At 37.1% G+C, this 25,525-nt stretch overlaps 1 protein-coding gene across 4 annotated transcripts in view; it reads right to left on the reverse strand.

Moving 5' to 3' along the window:
• src (v-src avian sarcoma (Schmidt-Ruppin A-2) viral oncogene homolog) overlaps positions 1-25,525 on the reverse strand; it is a 50,160-nt gene extending 24,635 nt beyond the window's left edge. For 3 of the 4 annotated variants that reach the window (XM_084427634.1, XM_084427635.1, XM_084427633.1), the window contains exon 1: positions 25,137-25,473. The gene's annotated coding sequence lies outside the window, so the exon portion shown is untranslated. Of the gene's footprint in view, positions 1-25,136 lie in introns of all 4 variants that reach the window. The other variant, XM_084427636.1, reaches the window with a different exon arrangement.

Raw genomic sequence — 25,525 nt, forward strand, 5'->3', positions numbered from 1 at the left:
AAAGGGCTATTTGAACAATAAAACCACACAACAACAAAACCGATTCTGCATTAAAAATGACAGAAAGGTTAATAAAAGTACATTTTGTACGTTTTCTGAAAAACGATTAGTGAATGCCAAGGCATTGCTTTAAAGGATGTTCTACTTACTGGTCCAAGTGGGGGGGGGGGGGGGGGGGGGGGGGGGGGAAGCCCAACTATTAGTCTGAATGCTTAGAAAAGTAATAAGGCATCAATATTATTCATAAACAAAGCAATATTGGTAATGTTTGCCATAGCCATATATCACCCTGTGGTCCAAGACTGGTTGCCCAGTCCAAGCTAAGCAGGGAGACCTTCTGGGAAAACTAGGTTGCTGTTGGAAGGGGTGTTAGTGAATGATTCCCTCCTCTGGCCTCCTAATAATCCGCATCCACTGACTTGGCTCGATCACTCTCTCTCCTCTCCACGGATAGCTGGTGTGTGGTGAGCGCACCGGTACGTCGCATGGTTGATGAGAGACCCCTGATATGACTGTAGGCACTTCGGGTGTACAGTAGTACATAGTAAAGTGCCTTCATGTTTGACTCAGCAACATCATTACTTACAAAATTCATCATCAACATTTTTGATAAATCTCTCCATATTTGAAAGATATCTCGAGCACTGGTAAATCTGAGATTAGACCAGGGAATCATCCAATTTAATCCAAACACAAATTAGGACGCGATTTCTATCCCACTGCGCCCAGGACAGGGTGTTAGATTTCTGTGGCGCACCAATTAAAGGACTGGGTAAAAACAAACTTGCATTTAACTTCGCCTCAGGCAAACTAAACCACATCTCAAATAAATTGGTTAGCCGTATGTGACAGCATAGCGTTGGGTTTTAGTGCTTTAATTGGTTAATTTAACTATGGTGGTCTATCGACTAAAATGAAGAAAGAAAAAACACCTTGACATTTTATAGAAAAGTTGTATGCAGCTTTCCTGTAGCTCAAACAATAGAGTGTCGGCGCTTGCAATGCCAAGGCAAGAACTGATAAGAATGTAAATGTGTACATTGAAATGCAATGCGAGTCGCTTTGGATGAAAGCGTCTGCCAAATGCATAAATGTAAATGTAAATGTAAATGTATGTTCACCCTTGAATAAGCACCGGATTAATTATCTTACAATATGAGATGAAATGTAAATTATTAAGGGCATAGTACATATCTGTCTGTCTATTGATCCACACACAGACACAAATATTTTTTACGTTATATCAAAAAAAAAGTCTTAAATTAAATTGTCATTAAGTGTGTGTATCTCTATATTTATGTGGGTGTACAAATAGAAAACACGGCCTAAAAATAATCCCTAACATGGGAACAAAAGCTAAATCACACACACCACGGCTGTGAGAGGGGCTGCTCATGTCACATGTGTAAACGGGGTGAGAGGCTGTTATCTAACAGCTGAGGAGATTCCGACGGATCGGATGAACCGGAGACGCCCCATCCCCCTCAGCGTTACGGAGACAGGCTCTGATTTCTATGGGAAGGCAGAGGATTGATTCTTGAGCGGTGTGAGAGACAGATGGCTCAGAGAGGAGTACAGCTATAGCGAAGGGGTCAGTGCGTGGGGGTGGAGGGTCGATATTCCCCCTCCGGACTCGTCTGTGCACCGAAGATCAGCTGGGGTGCGTAGCCTAGCCCATTTCAACCGGGGCTAGCTAGTACACGTACATGCTGTACAGTTATGCACAACCACAAACACACGTAAAGTTACAGAGACATGACTGGTAGCAGATTCAGGCATACAAAAGTAATATACATGCCTGGACGTGTGCCTCACACACACACACACACACACACGTACTTGCCTATCTAAATGGGAACACTCCATAGAAGTAATGGTTTTTATACTGTACAAACTGTATCTTCAATCACTTTACACTAACCCTGCCCCTAAACCTACCCATCACACAAAACTTTCTGCATTTTTACATTTAAAAAAAAACAGATGCCAAATGAGGGAGGTTTTTGGAGATTTTGGTCACTTCTGGGTACAAATTTGTCCCCAAAATATAGTTAAGTAGGTACACACACACACACACCCCTATATATGTTATCTTCCTGATTACTGTAACCCATTATTTTTCAGTCATGTGAAAAAAAGCTCAGCTGGGGCTCCTTCAGTTGGATAAAACAAAAGCGTCCATTGTTCTCAACCCATCAAGCCTTGCAATCTGGAGTGTGTGATACTGCAACTATTCACTTGTCTGTTGCTACGCAGCCAGCGATAATTCCTCTTTTTCTGACAAACCAGAACCAAAACCACTGCTAAATTACATTCAAGCATCAATATCCTCCAAAACCCCAGCAGAAACATGAAACGTCACAAACATTCCCATCATTCAGACTGGGATAGCTGTCAGCCAACGTGTGAACGTTCTCGCCCCGGGCCGCCCGAGGATGAGGAAAACACCTGCAGACAGCGAGCGAGGAAGAGTCCAACCCGTGATGAAAGGCTTCAGATTCGCTTAATTATGCAGGAGGAAAGCCAGAGGATCATGAATCCCACATACTTCCCAGGGGTTTGAGCAAAACAGGAATTACAACTCAGTTTTTTTCTGTTGACACATCTTGTTCATGAGAACTTATTCTCCTTTCTTCCATTAGACGAAGGGGCTGTGATTTGTGGTGTAAGGGGGAAGCATGATAAAAATAAAGCACTGGATTTCCTATTTATTGTGCATCATAATGCTATTTCATTTATAGTGCAAACTAGTGTGTATGCAAGTCATAATGGCTACAATTAGTCAAAAGTTTTATTACTTTCACATGGTTCTCCAATGCAATTATGCTATGGAGTGAAGCATAAGGCTGTATTGTTACCTACCGGTGTTATTTTAGTATTATTTATACACTATTATAGCAATTATTAATATTTTGAACTAGCTTTTATTGTTATGTTTTCAGGTTTATTCATTTAGCTGTTTTTCTTTTTTTATATTTCTGTTAAGCTTTGTTTTTATTTCAGTTTTAGTTTGAGTAATTTTAGTACTTCTACTCAAACTTGTATTATTCCAACTTTTTAAGTTTATTTTTCCATCTAAAATTTAAATTTTAGCTTTCATTTCAATTACCGAAAACAATTTTGAATGGGTTTAGTTAAAGAGTGTGCACATACATTATTTACTTTGTGTGGCACAATTCAAAACGTTTAAGCTTATGCTTCCATTAAAGTGCCCCAATTAATGCTTTTTCAGAGATTTCCTTTCATGAAGTGTGTAATCTTGCTGTTTGCGAATGTAAAAGGTCTGCAAAGTTTCAAAGACGACAAATAAAGTGATAAAGTCTCAAAAAAAGAAAGAATCGATTCTGAACTGCCGAAACAATTCGTCAGTAATTTCTTTCTTACTTCCTGTTACAAAACTACGTAACAAATTTGCATAATGCCAGCCTATGGTTCTATTGGCTGCTCGCGAACAACAACAACATCTACTTTGTCCCTCAAACACTGTAGTTGTAGCTGAGACCGGAAGATATTGGTTCGTGTGTCGTCATGTTGAGAAAGCGTTGTTTTCAGCACTGCAAATCCACTTTGCTGCACTTCCAAAGCATGAGGACTCGTGCGGTAAAACCGACGCCATCTTTACTGTTCATATCACTGTGTATCAAGTGCTGAGGAAGATCTGGATCTGAAATTCAGATATGGTAATGAGCATTTTGTTTCCGACACGACCTGTAAGCGGTCGACCAATCACAACAGACTGAGCCATCTGACCAATCATAGCAAAGGAGGCTCTCGGAAAGGAGGGGTTTAGAGAGACTGAATCTTCAAACAAATCGTTTTCAGACTCTGTGAGGTGATGTGCAACGTATATTGTAAGAAAGTGTGTTTTTTGACTTTGGATTAGGGCTGCATCTAACGATTATTTTTGTTGTCGATTAATCTATCGATTATTTCTTCGACTAATGATCTTTGCTATAATCAGATGATTTGCCAGTATGCAGAATTCAGCACTGAACAAAAAGTCCATTTTGAGCGGTGAGGGGATTCTATCTTAAATGCATCTGATTGGCCATTGCGTTCAAGAAATCAACATATATGTGATTGGCTACATTGTTCAACGCTGCAAACATGTTATTAATAGATAGAGACTCTGGCCTGTAAATCGTTTCTATTTGGTTTTAGTTGTTCTTGTTGCTTTTGTGCAACAGATGAATGACAATTTATTCGTTTTTAGATGTTCAATTTATAGATAATTCTATTTTGCGGGAGTCCCGCGAATCGTTTTATTCTCCCGCAACCAGCACACACACGAGTGCATTACCGCCCGCACTCGGCCATCAGATCAATGTTCCCGCGCCGCACTCTGTTGTGTTGGGTCCCGCGGGAGTGCACAACTTTTAAAAGCTGGCAAATGCACTGAAAGCTTCGTTGACAGATTTAAAGTCCAACTGAAATCAAAATTGACCTTATTTACTTTGTTAGCGCATATTACTAGTCTTGTGGTGAAAAATTAATCCGTGCAAGTTAATACACAGAAAAAATTTGTTTGCCGTCGAACCTTTAATCAAAGTCTGAAAAGTTACTTCCGGTCTGGAATGGCGTTCCTTCACTGATGATGTAGGTTTGACGGCTTGGGTTGGGAAACGCTTAACCACTCCCCTCAAACCGTTAGTCTGCTATGAGCAGAGATGAAGAGGAGGAGCGCTAGAGTAAAACCCTGCCCTCTGTTCAATATTCCGTTTCACTGGGAAATACGTCACAACACTGGAGAAAAGTCGTTTGCAACTTCCGGTTCACGCAGACTTTAAGTTTAAGTTATAAATGAAAGTCCATTTGATTGTCACCGAATGGGGCATAGTTTGCATAGTGAACAAAGCACCTTTCTGTTCGGCCGTAGTTTAAAGTATTCCCATACTTTGGATGATCGTGGTCTGTCATTTTCACCATGAGCGGGAGCAGAAGCCGCCATTACTCGATATTTAAACATAAATAATTAACGTGACGCGTCGACGCATCGTGTCGACGTATTTTCATAGTCGACGTAATCGATGACGTCGACACGTCGTTGCGGCCCTACTTTGGATGCATGCAAACCTGTTGTAGTAGGAGACTCCAAAACAACATTAGGAACCTTTAAAATAGCATAATAGGGGCACTTTAAAAAAAAGAAAGAGAGAAAATCATTTGAAATCCTAAATTTAGTTGTAGCAATGGAATAGTGAATCGTTGGAAATGGAGGTCTCAACTTTCTACACCACAATGCTGTTATTTTACCTTTACAACATTTAACGCAAGCTGTATTTTTCTCCCCTTTCCCATCACTGTCGGGCCAACAGGTGCCAGACGGCCAAAGATATCCATCTTGTTATTCCTGCATTTGCATGGTCAACATCAAACGTTTCATTAGCAGTGGATAAGCTCCTTTGGTACGAGTTGTACGGCAGCGTCTAAGCCAGAGAAAACATGTGGATGAAAGTGTTTAATTCACTTGCCGAGAAAAGTCGAACTGGGAAAAGCACCTGAAACCACACTAGGGCAGAGCAGCAGAGGTGTGAGAGGGGGAAAACCCTCCAGTTTAGCAGCTGAGGTTTTGTCATGGTTTTCTGTGGTCTCACAGCCACGTCATACGATCAACCTTTCATATACCATGGCCAATGTATTTGACAAACTAGAGCCAAATTAAATAAAATAGTTTCTCTCAACACACTTGCATTAAATATGATGCTACTAACTTTTTTCAGCTGCCTGCTCTCATCCTAATTGTGACTCATTTAGCCGTTCATTCATTCAGAAAAGTCTTATTGTAAATCTTAGTGCCAAAAGCTTTACAACTTTATACATCATACCGATCAAGCTCTATAACGCTTGTTCTGGAGAGAGTTTATCAACATTCGTTCTGTAATCACTATGCCATGATAACATTCCATCTGGGACTTGAATCCAACTCAGACACAAATTCCAAGACAGGACTGTAGGAATTACAAGACAAGCAATTGTGATGTATTTCTAGTGTTGCCAATAGAGGTGCCATTACTATGAACTGTCAAAAGTCAGTTTTCTCTTTCAGGTAATCTACTGCCAGCTTGAAGAGTCTTCTGAATAAGTTCATTGAGGTGGACATGTTTACAGCTAGCTACATCAATAACAACACATCAGGTAACTCTATCGCCCACTTCAGTACAGGAGATGTTTCTTACCGCCACAGTAAAGCAACATTACATGTTAAGTAGGCCTATGTATTATAGGGATGTGCAACTTGCAAAGCCAAGAAAATCTATACTTCGAATGCAATGCAAGTTGTTTTTGAATAAATGGCCAAATGCATTAACGTAAAGATTTCTGAAGGATCAAGTGACACTGAAAGCTAGAGTAATGGCAGCTTTACTATCACAGGAATAAATTACATTAAGTTATTTTAAATTGCAATAATATTTCACAATATTACTGATTTTACTGTATTTTTAATCAAATAAATGCAGCCTTGGTGATCATAAGAGACTTACAAAAAAAAAAAAAAAAAAACTTCCATGCATATATGTATATGTATAAATGTTTAACCTGTTTATCAAGATTCAACTCACTGTCAAAGATAACAGCCAGAACTTACAATCGATTTAACAAAGGGGCTTAAGAACTGAATGTTGCTGTATGTTTTTCGTACCTCCCCCTACCCAAGCATTATAATTCCCATTTTATTGTCATTCAAATAGAGAAAATTAGCAGACATCCAAGCCTTCAGGTCAGCGAGACCACCAAGAGATTATAAAGATTTCTTGGACTGTGGCCAAATATATCTGTAAATACAGCTGTCATCCATGTAACAGTAAAAAGACACACCATGTTTCAAATATTATGCCCAGGGCTTCCGCATATAAAGAGAATAACATAGGGCCAATAATTGAGCCTTGAGGGATCCCACACATAAGTGGGGCTGAACATGATAATATATATATATATATATATATATATATATATATATATATATATATATATATATATATATATATATATATATATATATATATATATATATATATATATATAATGTGCAATCTAACATTATCAGGTATATCCCTCACACACACCCAGAGTGCATGCATACACTATGTGATGTAGTCTTGTAGATTAGACTAGTGCGGGTGCGCATTTAGAGTGCACGCTTTCACTGCATGATTTAGTCTATATACTGTAAGAGTGCAGTTTTTCCCCAGATATCAGCATGATAACAAATGTGATATTGATTTTATACAAGTTCATACATGCATGCATACATGGTCACCGTGCTTTTGCCAAGTAAGATGTGCTCCTGGATCAAAATCTTTTGTAGATCCTGGAATGACATTCCTGTCCAAAAATATAGCCCTAACCCTATCCCAACCCCTAAACATAACCCTACCCATAACTTATCCCCAAAATCAGAGGGAAATGATAGCTGAATAAGAATAGCGTAGCCGTAGAAGCCCCTAACCCTTGTCGAAAGCCTAAACTTGGCATTAACTGTAAACCTATCCCTCAGATCTGATTGGACGATTGGAATGTTGTTCCATGATCAACAAGGATGGAGGAACATCTTAGTGAAATCACATTCTCCAAGAGGATACAGCTCAGGCTCCATGTTAACATACCTCCCCTATTCTTCATGCATACTTCCCTGTTACTGACAGTTCAGTAAATCATTACACGGGGTTTACAATGCTGCATGTGCACTGCACAAACCTTATTACGACACCTTCAAAAACAAGACATTATTTCACGGTTGATCCTGACATATTAAGCAATATATATCGACAGGAAGTCAAAAGGCTAGTTTCATTTGAAGAGCTGTGAATGTAAACACACCCCACACACTGTCAAGATCTGACTCCCAGACTCGTCCGGTCAGCGAGAAACACTGAGGCGGGAGGCGCTCGAGTCAATATTTACTCCATCAGAAGGGACTGGGTCAAGGGTTGCCATGGAAGTGATTATTCGAATTCCAGAAGTGTCTAAAGCAGATGAACGGGAAAACCAGGGTCTTTGTGAGAGGTGGAAAGGATCACGGCAAACAGCCAACGATCAGATAAGAACTGGATTTTTAAGGCTGCTTTTCAGAACAGGATGATATTGTGTCGGTATTAACGTTCCCTTGAGTGATCACAACACGAATGAATCAGCCTGTCAACAGAGAGTAGGTTTGCATAACCTCAGTGTAAAAATAAGTCCATGTACTCCACAAATATGGTGAAGTACGGGAAGTAAGGGATCAATTTCAGCCACTTTTTAATTACCACAATTAAATGTACGGATGAATATATCATTCAGTACCAAAATGAAAATTCTGCAATCAATTTACTCACACGCCATTACAAACCTCCAAGACTATCCTTTTTCAGTGAAATGTAAAAGAGGTATGTGTATGAAATGTATAAAATGTGTATGAAAGTCAATGTTGTGTGGAGTGGACCCCATTGTTCAAAATATATTATTTTGTGATCTGCAGAAGTAAGAAAGCCATTCAGATTTTCAACAGCACAACAGTGAGTAAATAACACAAATTGTATTTTTTAAGCTCTTTGAAAACTTTAATCTTATAAACACTCATTTTATAACGCTGTTAAATGTAATCTTTAGCAAATCTTAAAAGGAATATCAATTTTTTCATACTGTACATTATAATGCTGTGATGCCCAAATCAGTGTTATTGTTAACTGAAACTAAAACGCTTAACAATAATTCTGTAAATTGAAATAAAGCTGACAGAAATTAAACCATAAATATTAGATTGAACTTATATGCAAATTATAAATGTTGACTAGGCAACTAAACTACTAAACTAAAATAACTACTAAAATTACTAAAACAGAAATAAAAAATAAATTAAACCTATATTATATTGAATAAAAAAACTAATTAAAATGGCAAAAGAACATAATAAAATGGCTAAAAATTAAAAAAAAAAAAAAAAAAATATTAATTCAAAATATTAATAAATACTATGATAGTATATAAATAATACTAAAATAACAGTGGCCAACTTCGGTTACTGAAAAATAGAATTATCTGCTTAGCAGTATCGGACATATCATTTTATATCTTGCATCCCTAATAAAATGCCTTAAAATATCAAAAATAACTAGATTTTGTATTTATTTTTCATTTCTAAAGAAAGCATAAGTGGTCCTTGCCTATTGCTGCTACTCACCATACCATAGTAATGACTGTTTTCATACAGGTTTCCTAAACCTGTATCATCTTATCAATGATGTACATAGTTCACATTGTCCACATTACACTGGGACATGGCAAAGTATTTAAACAAAGACAAAAAATGGACATGCTTCAAAAGCATGCTTGCACCCATTTCTAAAAACCTATCATCACCCGTTAATCGGCTGCCAACACACATGAAATCATTTAAAGCTGAGCGGAAGAAATCTGGGCCACTCACTGTGAGGAGCGGAAGTGTGTGTGTGTAATCGGCCACGTGCGTCAGATCAAGCATGAGGCTTATATTTTACATAGTGAAGCCAGCGCACCGACAGCATGCATTAATACATTTGCAAGTAAATGAATCAGAGTTTCTGTCGCTCACTTCCTTACGGTCCCTTCCCTAAACCTAAAGCCGTGAAACAACTCTCCGCATAGAGGAATCACCCTGTATTAAATCCATATGCGATGGAGTTTGTCCGGTATTCTAACACCACATTATTGCTTCTGAATCAGCTTTACATGCAAGTGCAATCTTAAAAATGACAGATTAGAAAGCAAAACAATTTGCAAAGCTTAATTCATGTGTGTAATGGTAATTTTATTTTCTACAACAGATGCAATGAAGCCATACATCATCAGTAGACCAAAATCAAAGTAACGCCATTTTTTAATGCCATCGTTTTATGCACATAAAGATGCAGGCAAACACTGTAGAATTTTATTTCTGGTTTACAATGCGATCATTTGTCACCTGCTACCAATGGTTTATTTAAATCTCAAATGGCATATGTGGAATAAAGAAACTGGGAGTGCCTCTTATTTTCTTCTGCTGAACTTGGCAACCTTTGCATTCACCAACCTTTTATTTGAAGAAGAAAAAAAAAAAAGATGTTATTTCACTGATATGGTTGAATACAGCTGAATAACATGTATTTCAACGGCTAAAAGCTATGTATCCCTGATCAAATTAAGGGTTAAAAAGGAAAACATTGCACGGAGGTAAATCCAATAATCCAGGAAAAACATTTTCATGTTAATTCCCAGAATGCCCACGGGCTGTAATCTCTCCGACCAGTGAAAGGATCATTAGATCACTGCATTACTAGCCAAAGCATTATTATTACTGGGCAGTATGAAAGTATACAGCGGGACAAAGATAGATATTTGCTATCGGTCGGCAGGGCTGCTTTACATCATTTCTGAGAATTAAGAAAATAAATAAATAAAATAATCACAGTGGGACATGTCCTATAAGTTATAGTACTATAATATAAGTCATTTTTGTATAGAAAAGCCTGGATTTCTGTTTCTATTTTTACTTATACTGAGTATTAAAACTTTTTTTCCCATAAAGATTTTTTCAAGACTGAGCCATGAACCAGAATTTATATACATATATACATACATATACATACATACTAGGGATGTAACGATACATGTCACGATTCGATACATATCACGATACTGAACTCACAATACGATATTATTGCGATACTCCAAGACATATAATAAAAGGTTAACAAAAAATTTACTGTTTATTAAACTGATAAATTTAATATTACATTGTGTGTATAAATGAATATTCTTGGACTTGGTGCTGGAAACCCAAAGCACAGGACAATAGAGACACCAGAATAAAAATATTCATGATTCTGAAGGTGAAAATACAGTTATTTTAGACGAATATGTTTCTCTGTCACTGACTAGATACATTTTAAATAATGTAGGCCACTTTTTTTACACAGATATTCCCCTATTGCATTATTATACATTATATTCAACATTATATATCATATTTGAATGTAGTACTGACACTAAAACTCTGAAAACTTTAATTTTTTCTCACATAGTAATTTTTATTTTGGGTGAACTATTCACGATACATATTGTTGCATTTTTGTATTGCGATATATTGTGACACGATATATTGTTACACCCCTAATACATACATACATATATATAGTATATTTCGTGATTCTCTGATTGGTGGATATTTCTAGTAGTTTTTCACCAGGAATTACTGTTAAGAAGTACTCTGAAATAATGCGAACTGATGGCTTCAACAAAAACAAGTTTTTGTTAAAAATCAATTCCCCTATGGAGAAAATGAACAGGATTTTTACTTCTGGAACCCGAACGCTGATCTTTGCAAACAACTTTTCAAATAAGGTTTCCCAAACAGACCTGTCCTGAACTCACGCTATTGGTTAAGACAAAAGCTGAATCGTAAAACCACTCATGAACCACTTATGAATTCGTACAACTTTTTCATCTTTTGCACATTAAAAAGAAAGCATTTTAACAACAGCAACAACATTTTAACAGATCATGGAAACTTGAACGAATGGAATCTCTCATATTGCACATGTTTGTATTAGATAAGACATTGCTCAGGGCTGACACTCTGCGTTCTGGAATGTAAATACAGTAGTTGCATTTATATTTTCTAATAGAGGGTGAAAAGTGCACATCTCTGGAGTCTGGAACTCATGAGGAGCTGCAGGCAAATTCGGAAAATGTCATCCTGATTTAGCTAAGGGCAATCTACATTAGATCACCCACTTTAAACCGCGACATTCACTACACTGAATTTCACCTGGTATGCAAATCACAACGTGTCCCGATGAGCTGACTCTAATCAAAAGGCAGGTACATGGTGTTTCCGAACATTTTAATGTCCTGCATATCTAGTAAATCTGTGCAGCATTATTGCTGCTTTGCATGAAAGGTGTGGCAGGATTACACATCACAAAGGCACATGCATGAATAAACAGGGCTTTACCAGCATAGATTCCTCTGCGATTGTATTTGCTACGCCGCAATAGGTCATGCATTTTCAAGGTTTTAGTTTAAAACAAGCAGCAAACAGGCTAACAACCACCTTGCAGATGATTCATGCCTACCAAACTTATCATTCACTGTCCAGCTGTCTTGTTACTAGATGACACGAAAGCGCCGTGGAATTCATGCTAAAAAGTAAGAAGCCTGTGTAAAAATAAAACTTGCTTCATAACAAAACCATTTTCTTGGCTACAGAGAGCTCACGAAGAGGTGTTAGTATGTGTGCACAGTGTAAACATATCACATTCTCTAAACTCTGAGCCAAAATATCTTGAGGAGAACTGCAGGCCATCTTAAACTTCATGATAAAGCTCAGTTCTTGAGGGAATCTCACGAAACCGGTCAAGAAAAGTCCTGGAGCAAAAACTGAAACCTTAAAAAAAAAATGTTTTTGTAACACTAAAGGGATAGTTCACCCAAAAATGAACTTACTTAATTACTTACCCTCAAGTTGTTCCAAACCTGTATGAGTTTCTTCTGTTGAAAACAAAATAAGATGTTTTAAAGAAGGTTGGTATCAAACAGTTGATGGGCCCCATTGTCTTCCATAGTAGGAACAATATATTATGTCAATGGCTAGTGTCAACTGTTTGGTTACCAATATTCTTTAAAATATCTTATTTTGTGTTCAACAGAAGAAAGAAACTCATACCGGTTTGGAACAACTTTAGGGTGAGTAAATGACGACTTTTCATTTTTGGGTGAACTATCCCTTTAAATAAAAGAAATGAAAATAATAATAATAAAAAAAATAAAAAATAATTTTTTTTTAAATAAAATAATAATAATAATAATAATAATAATAATAATAATAATTTAAGCTGTTTGCCAAGGCAACATTTCGCATTTTTATTATATTTAACTTGATGTACTAAAATAACAAACTGAAAAAAAAAATAAAAAAAAAAATAAAAAAAAAACCTTAAATTGGGAAATTTAAATTTGGGAAAAAAAAATCATTCCATATATATATATATATATATATATATATATATATATATATATAAATATAAATATAAATATATATAAATATATATATATATAAATAAATAAATAAATATATATATATATATATATATATATATATATAAATATATATATATATATATATATATATATATATATAAATATATATATATAAATATATATATATAAATATATATATATAAATATATATATATATATATATATATATATATATATATATATATATATATATATATATATATATATATAAAAGAAAAAACTACAATAATATCTCAATATATCTATTTTTAAATAAACTAATTAAATAATTAACACAAGTTTCCATCTTCTTAAAACACTTCTTATTTCCACCACAGACACAACTACAGAGATTTTTGTCAAATCAGATTCTCTCTTGAAATTGAAATCTGCAAACTTAGAAATCAGGCAGAAAACCTAGAACCTACTGACTATTTATTTTTAAAAAAGGATAAGCAATTTGGATATGTCCTGCCAAAACTTCCTATTTCAGCAGTCAACACAGGACAGAGAACTTACCAGGACAATATTTTCTGAACTTGCGAAATTTCATAACTTTATTTTTTAATTTCATAAATTTATTTATTTTCAAGGTTAAACCTGGACACAGATGAATTAAAATGACCCGTGAGCCCTGAAAACCAACAAATATGAATCGGCAACCGAACAAACATTGTGTCATATGGCTGAAATACATACCAGTACCTGTAATTAATAAAGCAGGGTTTTTGCATTTGCATTCAGCGTTCTTGATCCCACAGCAATGCCAGTGAGTCACACTCCTACAGTCTCCTGCTGTCATCTGTAAACAATCATACGAGCACGCTTCTTTCCTGCATCTAAATATGGCCATGGTGTGTGTTGCAAGGGAACAGAGATCTGCGGTCAGGAGCATTAGAGAGAAACAAGGGCGGCTGGGGGGGATGTGTGTGTGAGAGATACTGTGAGAGAGTGGAAGAGATCCTTTGGGGTTTATCTTTCCCCTGAAGATTTCCTTCACGAAAAAAGAAAGACGCATCCATTTCTTTCAGAGCCAACATGTGGACAAAGCTATACTTTCACAAATTACAGATTTCTTCGGCTCTATCGCCCTTTCTCGCGTTTTCTCTTTTTCTGTGGTGAAGCCCCCTGGAGAAGATACCACAGCCGAAGAGAACGAGCTTGCAGATTAAAAATGGAGCATCACATTTATCCGGCGGCACATTATGAGAGATAAGCGTTACCTCTAAGACTAAGCCCTTCTAAGGAAGAGGGACTCTTTGATGTGGAACTCGTAGATGACCCTCTTTGCATCTTTCTGTTCAGGCAATTTTGTCACGAAGGAAGCATTTCATGAAAATCGGCATTGATTTATGGTCAATAGCTTCTGATTTGCTTGAATTCCCAATGATTCAGTGCTCCAATTTTCCTGTGCAAGATGTGAGTGTGAAAGGGTTAAAGAAATGGGTCATTTTGCATACAACTACTGTACTTACAAAGCCCATGCGAAATATGCACATTTTCTGCTGAGATTGTGGAGGGAGATTTATGAAATTCTGCAGAATGGATTCATAAAAACAATGTCATGATCATTCACATAGCATGCGAGAACCAATGTTTCTTGAGCAGCAAATCAGCATATTAGAATGATTTCTGAAGGATCATGTGACACTGAAGACTGGCGTAATGGTAATGAAAATTCAGCTTGCATCACAGGAATAGATTATATATTAAAATAGAAAATATTATATTTAAAATTTTAATACTATTTCAAAATGTATCTGTTTTTCTGCATTTTTTAAATAAAATAAATAGAGCCATGGTGAGAATAAAGGCCCATTCACATCAAGGACGATAACTAACGATGATGTAAATGATGAACAGATTCAGTTTAGGCTTTTATTTACATTTAAACATTGATCAGCAAACACAAACAGAAGCTCAACGGAATCTGCTTTACGCGTGAGAACAAATCTCAGTTCTTGCTGAAGCTCAAACGTGCTGCGTAACACGAGAATGAACCTCACTGGTTCTTGCTAAAGCTCAAACGTGCTGCGTAACAAGAATGAACCTCATTGGTTCTTGCTGAAGCTCAAACGTGCCGCGTAACATGAGAATGAACCTCATTGGTTCTTCCTGAAGCTCAAACGTGCTGCGTAACACGAGAATGAACCTCATTGGTTCTTGCAGAAGCTCAAACGTGCCGCGTAACACGAGAATGAACCTCATTGGTTCTTGCCGAAGCTCAAACGTGCTGCGTAACACGAGAATGAACCTCATTGGTTCTTGCTGAAGCTCAAACGTGCTGCGTAACACGAGAATGAACCTCACTGGTTCTTGCTAAAGCTCAAACGTGCTGCGTAACAAGAATGAACCTCATTGGTTCTTGCTGAAGCTCAAACGTGCCGCGTAACATGAGAATGAACCTCATTGGTTCTTCCTGAAGCTCAAACGTGCTGCGTAACACGAGAATGAACCTCATTGGTTCTTCCTGAAGCTCAAACGTGCTGCATAACAAGAATGAACCTCATTGGTTCTTGCTGAAGCTCAAACGTGCCGCGTAACACGAGAATGAACCTCATTGGTTCTTGCCGAAGCTCAAACGTGCTGCGTAACACGAGAATGAACCTCATTGGTTCTTGCCGAAGCTCAAACGTGCTGCGTAACACGAGAATGAACCTCATTGGTTCTTGCTCAAGCTCAAACGTGCCGCGTAACACGAGAATAAACCTCATTGGTTCTTGCCGAAGCTCAAACATGCCGCGTAACACGAGAATGAACCTCATTGGTTCTAGCACGTCAAGCGAACATGCTTAAGCTTCCTTTTATCATATCTGATGTTTGAGTTGATCAATGTTTATATGTGAATAAAAGCCTTAATTGCATCTGTTCATCATATAAGCGATAGTGTCTTTTCAGAAAATTTGGACTAAACCATTCAATTCATATGAATTAGTTTTGCAATCTCTTCATGAACTTTTTGAAGCGTCAAAGTGGTAGTTAAGATGATGAACAGAAATCGCTCAGATTTCATTGAAAAGATCTTCCATTGTGTTCAGAAGATGAACGAAAGTCTTATGGGTTTAGAACGACATGAGGGTGAGTAATTAATAATGAAAAAATGTAGATTTTTGGGTGAACTATTCCTTTAAGGGACTTCTTTCAAAAACTGTAGTGTATGTTCACCATATCGGCTGATCACTTATCTCTGTAGCAGTTCAGGAATGCAGGCCGCGTGAAGAAACGAGTCCTGACTTCTCTCCATCTCTCACACACACCCAGGTTGAAGTCACAGAGATGAGGCCATAAGACACACATTCCATGCTTGTCATCAGTCTCCTCCGCCTTCCTTTGAGTTAGGAATGTCTTCTCAAATTGGTAAGCAAGAATGTGCTTTACAATATGAGTGTGTACAGCCAAATGTCTCAAGAACCAGAAATCCACCTTATTCACAACGTGGAAGTAAGCTATTTTCTGTGAATGTGCGAGATTCATTAAGCCACCATAGGTCAATGACTTAAAGAATAACGAAGTAAAAGCCAAAACTATTTGCGCAACAATGCGATAAATACCAGTTCGCAATATCAAGTAGCCTAACGGACTGTTTTTGTACAGCTTAAAATAACTGAAATTCCGGTCCAGAGATACGATAGCGCATAGCGGATCATATGTACGAGTCGGCGCAGACAGAAAAGGTCTCAGACCCATTTGAACTCTACACAGAATGTTGTATTTTAAAGCGATATGGAGGAAATTAGGAGGAGAAATGGTTAGAAATTAGGAGGAAACTACAGTAAACGCTATTGGCTATTTAAAAAAGGGGAGGAGCTGTTTGATATGTCCCGCCCTGTCTTACTGTTTCAGTGGAAATTACATTGAATAATGCTGCACATTTCAAGGCATTCAGTGGGCCTTTAAAATAATTCACCACAGCAGTGCTTGCCACAGAATGTTGTTGATTCAGTTCAGTTGAAAAGTTCATCAACAGAAGTCATCATCCATCTCAGTTCAGTTCTCATCCGATAAAAAATATTGCTGAATATTAAGTGTCCCCAACTAGTCAAAGCAAGAGGCAACAGTGGCAAGAACCCACACGCCATTGGTGACAGAACCTTGAACTGAATTGAGCTAAATAATGACACTATTATCTTCTGCAGAACTGCTTTAAAGCTTCTGAAATGTAATTTGTTTCATAAATGATGAATTTTACAACCTTAACAATGTTATTTTTTTAGTAATGTGAAGCTGCTTTGAAACAATCTGCATTTATTAAAGTGCTATAAAGATGCTTTCGGCACCGTCCTTCTGTGGTCGGGTCTATATCTGCCTCTTCGTGTCTTCAGTGATTTTGCAGCTCTAGTCACATTCTGCAAGCAAGTCAGGGCATGACCCGATGGTACAGCGAACACTCAGAATCAGTTGATTCGTCATCACTTGGAAAAAAAGACTGGGTTCCACATTCTGTCACCTTTGAACTTCCTCTGGAAATGAAGAGAGGAAATAGACACGACCAAAGAAAGAGCGTCTTCTCGTTCAGTGAAGGGGCGGAAGAAGCCACAAGCATGGTGATGCTTCCTTGGTGTGCAATAAAAAACAACAGCCAAGGATAAATCAGAGCGCCAATCAAATGCCCCGTAGATGACCCGTGATTCACCCACCCATCAAACATAGCAGCCTCCGACCCTCCACATTTACATAACAGACTTCAGAAGAGCGACCAAACGGCGAAGTGATTTCCATTACAGCTCACACTACTGTTTAAATATTCAAATGGCACTGCCAGTCAAAACCAAAAAAAATAATAACTTCCTTGAAATGAAAATGCTCTCGCATTTAAAGGGGAATTCCACAGTGGTCTGCCGCACATGATTCTGAGAAGTTTGGGATTTTTAGGCTTTAGGTTTGTCTTTTAAATCAGGATGCCAAAAAGCATTACTGGGAGATAATGAGAAAACCTCTTTAATATTCATGCACAGATTAATATTAAGTAGACTGTGAACTGAGTGAACCTAGCACTAGCATTTTCCCTCGTGTCTTCTGAAATCCCAGATGAAACAAAAACCTACTACAACTTCATCTCTACATAAAACATCCCTCAAGCGTACTCGGTTGTTCGCATGCACAATTGAGACGTGCACTATTTTTCCATGCTGAATGATGTGGGCGTATGAACGCAAGACAACAGACCTCACCAACCTCACCGACGAATCAATGATTTTTAGTATTCCTGTCATAATACATATCACAAAGTTTGCCGTCAAAACTTGCAACTTTTATAAAATCATTTCTTATAGTGATGCCAGTGTGCCTACAAAGATGTTACAGACTCATTTCAAATACAAAGCAAATAATTAACAGATTTTAGCAGCTTTGCAATGGATAATGGACATTTTTAAGAGGATGTTTTTATGTAAAATAAATGTAATTTCACAAGAAGTTTCACCTGTTGCAATTACAGACCACTTCCTTTAAATAACAAAGTAAATAAATTGCCGATTTCTGGCTAAACATCCGAAGTAAAGTTTTAATAAAGCAAGCAAGTAAAGGAAATAGTTTCTCAATGGATGCCAGGGTTGATTTGTAGCAAATGAAAAGGGAGGTGAGGGATAGAAGTGCAGTGCGTTTAATAGGGTTTCAATGGTTTAGCCAACAAAACACTGTAAATATGTTGTTCCAAAACCAAAAAATATTGGATTGGAATCTGCAAACGGTTTATATGCTGTTCTAGAAGGAAATTCTGCAGATTTAAATAAGGTAAAACATTGGTTTTATATGGATAGATGTGTAGAACTTTGTGAACGCCATTCAAATTCGGCTCAACTTTATGCAAAGTTCTGCATGTGCAGTCTGGCCATAACCTTTGACCTTACAAAGACTGGAAATCTATCCTTCACATTCATCCAAATATTTGTAACCACACTACGGTCTATAATATTGGTTTCACTTAACAGATTGCAAGCAGCTAAAATGTCGAGCCATGACTCATTAGATAAGCTATTTTTGAGATACAAATCTTTCCCGGATAAAATCGGCTAACTGGAGAGAGAGAGAAAAAAAAGTAGAATTCTTCAGCTTTTAATAAACAGCGTTCAGATATTATTTGGACGGGTGCACAAAGCCTGTTCAAACGGCCATATCAATGGCTGAGTGGCACTTAATAATCATACAGGCCTAGTTAATAATAAAAACCCCATCCATACTTGTTTTCCTGTCAGTAAACGGAAGGAGAGAACAGAGGGAGGATTGAAACGAGACGTGAAGCATCTGTGGCCTCGCTCGCAGGGTTGACAGGAAGTGGCCCTGAACTCTGTGGACACAGTAACGCTGTGTTCCCCTGATCGGACCACCACCACCACGTCCTCCATTCAAATGACATCAGATGTGGACAGACGGGTGAGAGTTCGGAGGGGTCATCCACTTCAAACTCTTTCCTGCGACCGAAAGCGGGTCTCTGACACACTGAGTGACGATAATTATTAATAAAGTCAAGTTATTGACTCTCATGAACTGATTAAAAGGATGTTTTTGCATTTACAAGACCAAGTATTGGTCATTCATCCCACAATCGACTAGTTTCGAGCTCAACGGCAGTCCAACAGCTAACGTTAAGCGTGTCGTGAGGTTGGCAAAGCAGTTTTAGAGAAGCTCCAAATGAATCTCCTTAAAATGAGTCATTGCAGCCGTCAAAGCTTTGGAATAAATGCAAAACCTTCAGTGACAAATTTCAAGACAATTACTGTCAGAGGGGAAATAATTCAAAATGTTGGTCTATATATAAACATGCAAATGCTCTTGATGGAGTCTTAAGCTCCATCAATGGTCGCTGTGACTTCATATTCTGAACATTACACGAAGTTTGAAAGCATCTCAAGAGGGACAAAATCAAAAAGCAACCAATATTCTGACAGAAAAAGCAAAAACATTTTCTTTTTACAAATTCGTGCGATGGTCCTTGAGAATTGGTAGGAACCAATTAGACGCATAAGTGGGACAGAGCAACAGAACGTGGATAGGCAGCTACACACAACAACGGAAGTTAGCCGTCTGCTGCATTAAAAATTTAACGAGATCTGCGGGTGGCCACAGCAAATCTCGGCTGTATTCTCCAAACCCAGAGAGGCTGATAGCGTGACCATTAAAAATGCAAATTTTGCTGGCAATCACACAAAACGAGGCGCTTGTTTAATCACGTGTGAACGGCATCAGGGTCTATTGTATCTCATATGAGTTTATACAGATAAGAAGAGGTTTTCCTGTGATATCTACATGCATCAGCAGATGTTTCTAAACATAAAATTAATTCATAATAATTAAGAAATAATTAAATTTATTCGTACATTTTATACTTATACATCATAAAGCGATTTTATATTTATGCATTGTGAAATTATTTTAGAATGCAGAATTTTTAATGACAATTAAGCACATTCAAAACAAATAAGCAAAAAAGAAATCAGAATACATGAAGGCAGTGCAACAAATACTACGATTATGCATGAATACATGAAACAATATTTTTGCATTACAGTAATATAAATGAGAAATGAGCTTAACTGTCATAAATAAATAAATAAATAAATAAATATATATATATAAATAAATATATATATATATGTGGATTCTATCATTTTTTATAATTAAAGTAAAAAGTAAAAGTTATAGTTAAAGTTATATTTTTTATTATTTTCATAATTTGTAATTGTTATTCATTGTCATGGATCACAAGATGGTCCAGGCCATAACAATATAATATTTTATGTCTTATATAGCTGAAAATCATGAATTAATCAGTGCATTTTTTCCATCATGTATCATTACGTAATCAAACTATTTTCTTTTGGTAAGATTTCATTTACTTTATTTATAAAATCCCTAAATAGTCATTTTCCTAATTCTACAACATTAAATGGTTTAAAAACAACTTTTTATCTTATAAAAACGTGTAAATCTTGCGTCAATTTTGTTACCGTACCGTACTGTACCTTTAAATTGGTGGAATTATTTCTCACAGGACATCATGTCACTCTCCCTCACTGAATAAACAATAACGATTTCATTAGTGCCATGTGCTCTTAGCATTTACGCTAGAAAGTACAGTTTTTGGGCTAAAAAGTTACAAATTGTCAATTCTGTTACTGTCAAACTCTGTTACTGTTATTTCTACACACTGCCTCATTTGTCTGTAACAGAGTTGACAAACAACACTAAAAAGAAATTACTTTAAACAAACAAAAAGAAAGAAGTAAGTAACTTGTGTTTGTTATATATATATCTTATGTTTTAGAAGCAATTTCAGGATATTTATGATTTACGGAATATTTATGGGAGATTTGAGTAATTTATGAAAGTATTCCTTTGATATCTCCTTTGCAATTTTTTTTAAATTCTAAATGTGTTCTACGTCGTCCTCTGATTCCTCTCTGTCCCTCGGATCATGCCTCCTACGATCACTCGTTCACATAATAGCATTTCTAAAGATGAAGCCACTTTTTATTGCATGCCAATTCTCAAAGCCAGACAACAGAAACAAGTGTGTCATTCATAACGCAGCCCAAAGCTGAGTGTATCACTCCTCAGAGACAGAGGGTCCCAGTGAAGAGAGGACAAAGGCCCCACTGCGCCGGCACGTTACCAATTAACAGGAATTTTGCCTTAAAAAGCTGCTTTTCCGATGATCTCATTTGGAGCAGACTTAAAACTTTCACGGCTTTCATTGAAAGGCATTCACAGAATTCCGAAAAGCATTAAGGCCACTTCACGGGATCCGGGCCCCCTCTTCGAGAGCCCTCGATGGTGTCATGAGCACGTCTAATTAAGAGCATCAGCCCCTCCTCATGAAAGCACCATCAACAGCCACGGGCAATGCAGAGAAACAACAGATGAACACTGCTGAAGACGGGGATGCAATAGCTAATTGCTCCAAATCACTATGGCATATAAACAGCTCATCGGAGTAAACACCAGTACTACAGATTTAGGGGATACCTTGAAGTTATCAGATGTTCACTCATTACAGAGTCTCAGTTCTGAAGTGCAACTCTGAGTCTCGTGTCCAGGTTCACATTGTACAATTTTGGCCAAATTTTGAATCCTAAAAGATTTCTCTGATCTTAGGCCCAAATCCGAAGTCTTTAATCGCTAGTTCGACCACGACGATCACATTTTACCTCAGATGAAATTCTGGCAGTGTCAGTGTCACAGTCCTGCAACTTCTCAAAGTCAAGTCATAAACCAATAGGAGTGCAGACCCTGATGATGCAATTAGTGAGACAACAACAAACCACCATTTGCTCCACACACATCTTCTTCTTTTAACTTTTCTTCTTTTATTATTTTTTTAAGTAAAGCCATGATCAAAATGAATGCTAGAGATTGTTTTTTCAGTCTAGACACCATTTCAACAATTAATCGCATCCAAAATAAAAGTTTGTGTTTACTGTACATACTATATGTGTGTGTGTGTACGTGTATACTTATATTCCTAATACACACACACATGCTAGTTACAAAAGATTCTATTTCAAATAAATGCTGTTCTTTTGAACTTTCTATACATCAAAAAATCCTGGAAAAAAAACTGTTTTCAACATTGATAATAATAATGAATGTTTTTTGAGCATCAAATCAGCATATTAGAATGATTTCTGAAGGATCATGTGACACTGAAGACTGGAGTAATGATGCTGAAAATTCAGCTTTGATCACAGGAATAAATTACATTTTAAAATATATTAAAAAAGTTATTTTAATTTGTCATAATATTTAACTTTTTTTTTTTTTTATCAAATAAATGCAGCTTTGGTGAGCAGAAGAGACTTCTTTTAAAAACATAAAAAATCATACCGATCCAATAATATTTTATATATAAAATTATTTAAATTATTTATTATTATATTAATTATTTATTTTAAATTATTATTTTTTATATATAAAATATTTTTCTTAAATATATAGGCTACATGCATGTGTGTGCGTGTGTGTGTTTATATAGACAAAATAATTATACACAGTACACACATATATTGTAAACAAACATTTATTTTGGATGCGATTAATCGTTTCACAGCCCTATTTCAATCCTGTGTATAATGCAGCTCAGAGTAACAGAACGTGCCATGGATTGATGATGTAAATCTCAGAACGAGTCTTCTTGCGTGTGTCCGTTTTTAACATGTCTGACATGAATCACAACTGAAATCCTACAGCATAATACGGCTTGGATCCTGTTCGTATAGCATGAGAAGCAACAATCGTAAAGGACTATTATAAATCGTACAGTCAGTGTGCACAGCTTTAGATTTCTTTATTGTGGTGCATACTAAGGCAAGCATACTTAGGGTTGGGGATCTGAACAAACCCTAATTTAAAGTATCCAACACTGGTTGTGCTACAGACATAACGTCTCCTCAGATTGTGCAGATTGTTGAGTAAAGGCGTGCTATTACTTTTCAAAGTGACTGGACTTTAAAATTAACATGGCGGAAGATAAAAATGAAAGAAAGCAAAAACACAGTTGCACTGTGAATCCACTCTGCTAAACCCTAGAGTTAACATTGACATTGAGACTCTGGCAAAGTGCCAGCGATAACCAGGATATACAACAACAGAACTGGAACTAATTCAAATTAAACAAAAGTCAACAGAGAAGGCAAAACCCAAAGATAAACACAAAATACGGCTGCTTTCCTGTGAGCTGCCTCGCTCAGTATTTCTCCTACCAAAGACATAAATGGTCAAGTGAGGTTGATGATACTATCCAACCCTTCAACCATGGTCGATTTGGTTAGAACAAACCGTACTCTCACTTTCACTTACCTAAGTGCATTTTGCCATGAAGAATGAGGAGGATGGGAAAACGAAACACTCTGAGGACAGTAAGTGTGGGCGAGGTCTTTCTACAAGATGAGAGAAGTGGTAAACTAACAAATTATAGCTTAGTTATATGCTCAAACTCTCCTGATATGGTTTCCAAGGCTTACAGCAGAGCACAGTTCTCTACAGGGAATATGTCTTTAGAAATTTGTTAATGTAAAGCCCCTGGTTGTAAAGAGCAAAGTATGGAAAAGAAAACGTGACTGCACTAGAGGACCTCTATATGTCATAGAAAGGCTAAAAATGACCAACCTAATGAGAAAACTATTTTACGAGGTGGAGATTTTGCATTAATTTGCACCATGTGATTCATATGGAAACATGATTTTTGGAAAAAAATAAGGTCCACCCCTGAACCTCACCCTCATGCGTAACCAGATTGCACAAAAATGTACAAATGAGAGTGTACAAATTCATAAAAAATAGCCACCAATTCGTGATTATGACCAAATGAGGTCACAGTCGGATTATGACCAAATCAGATTATGTTTTTCTTAACTTTAAAGATGTCCAAAAATAGGAATCAAGCACTCATGCCTTATGGCAAACTCAATATTTAGAGATTTGAGTCATCTTGAGTGGGAGAACCATAATCTCAAGTACCGCCAACAAAGCAGACGAGAACTTCTCCTTAGTTCACTGAAGACTTCCACTGGCTGACGACAGACAGATAGATAGACAGACAGACAGACAGACAGACAGACAGACAGACAGATAGATAGATAGAGTTGAGATCTGTACTGTAACTGTAGAGGAGAAACATCCTCTCCTCAGGAGAAACATCTGAGAAGATCTCAATACTGACATAGAAGAAACTGACATAGTAGACACACAATCCAGGTGTGATGTAGGGCTACCAAAAAAAAAAAAAAAAGATAAAAAGGAAGACAAATCCAGACTAGTCCTTGACAGGACTTCAGGTAGTTAGTCATCTGAAACCGCTCACACAGATTGTGATTGTTTGTCTGCAATATTCACACAAATTAATCGATAATCATAAGATTTGTATCTGATTAAAATGGAAAACATCGCGATCATTTGATGTTGTTGAGACACAATCAAAGAATCCATTTAAACCGGTGGATCGGAGAAAAAAAATACCCGGATTTATAAACACGATGAGAAATATTGAGCTCGCACATTCATTTTAATCAATAAACCACACCTTTTATTTATTTTATCAACCGGTAATCTGGCTAAAATCACCTTGAGGTCTATTTTCAAAAACAAAAAACATCTGAAATAAAATAAGGCGTTCGTAGCCTACTCACCTTGTCGAGAACCACAAATGTGGTGTGAATAAAATCCTTTTGTTTTCTGGCTGCTCTGAATGACCTTTGATTGACTGTTTTCGGTCTATGAATGAACGAGGCTCAGCTTTCCATAGTCAGTAATGTTTTGCGGCTGTAACAGACGAAATGAAACGGAGAGTGAGCGCGTTCAGTGCGCGTTCATGACGGGGGTTGCCTGGGAACGCGCACAGCTGCACGAGTCATCTTCACGCCGGTAACAATTAATATATCCAACGTCACGATCAAAAGCGATCGGGAATTATCTGATGCCTGCCTGGATAAGCAGTGCTTATTGCGTCCCTGAGAAACAGCACACGGCCGAAGGGGGAGTCAAACCCATGACACCCATATGAGACGCTGGGGAAACT

Source organism: Rutilus rutilus, assembly GCF_951802725.1.
Source record: "Rutilus rutilus genome assembly, chromosome: 13".
NCBI classification, from domain to species: Eukaryota; Metazoa; Chordata; class Actinopteri; order Cypriniformes; family Leuciscidae; genus Rutilus; species Rutilus rutilus.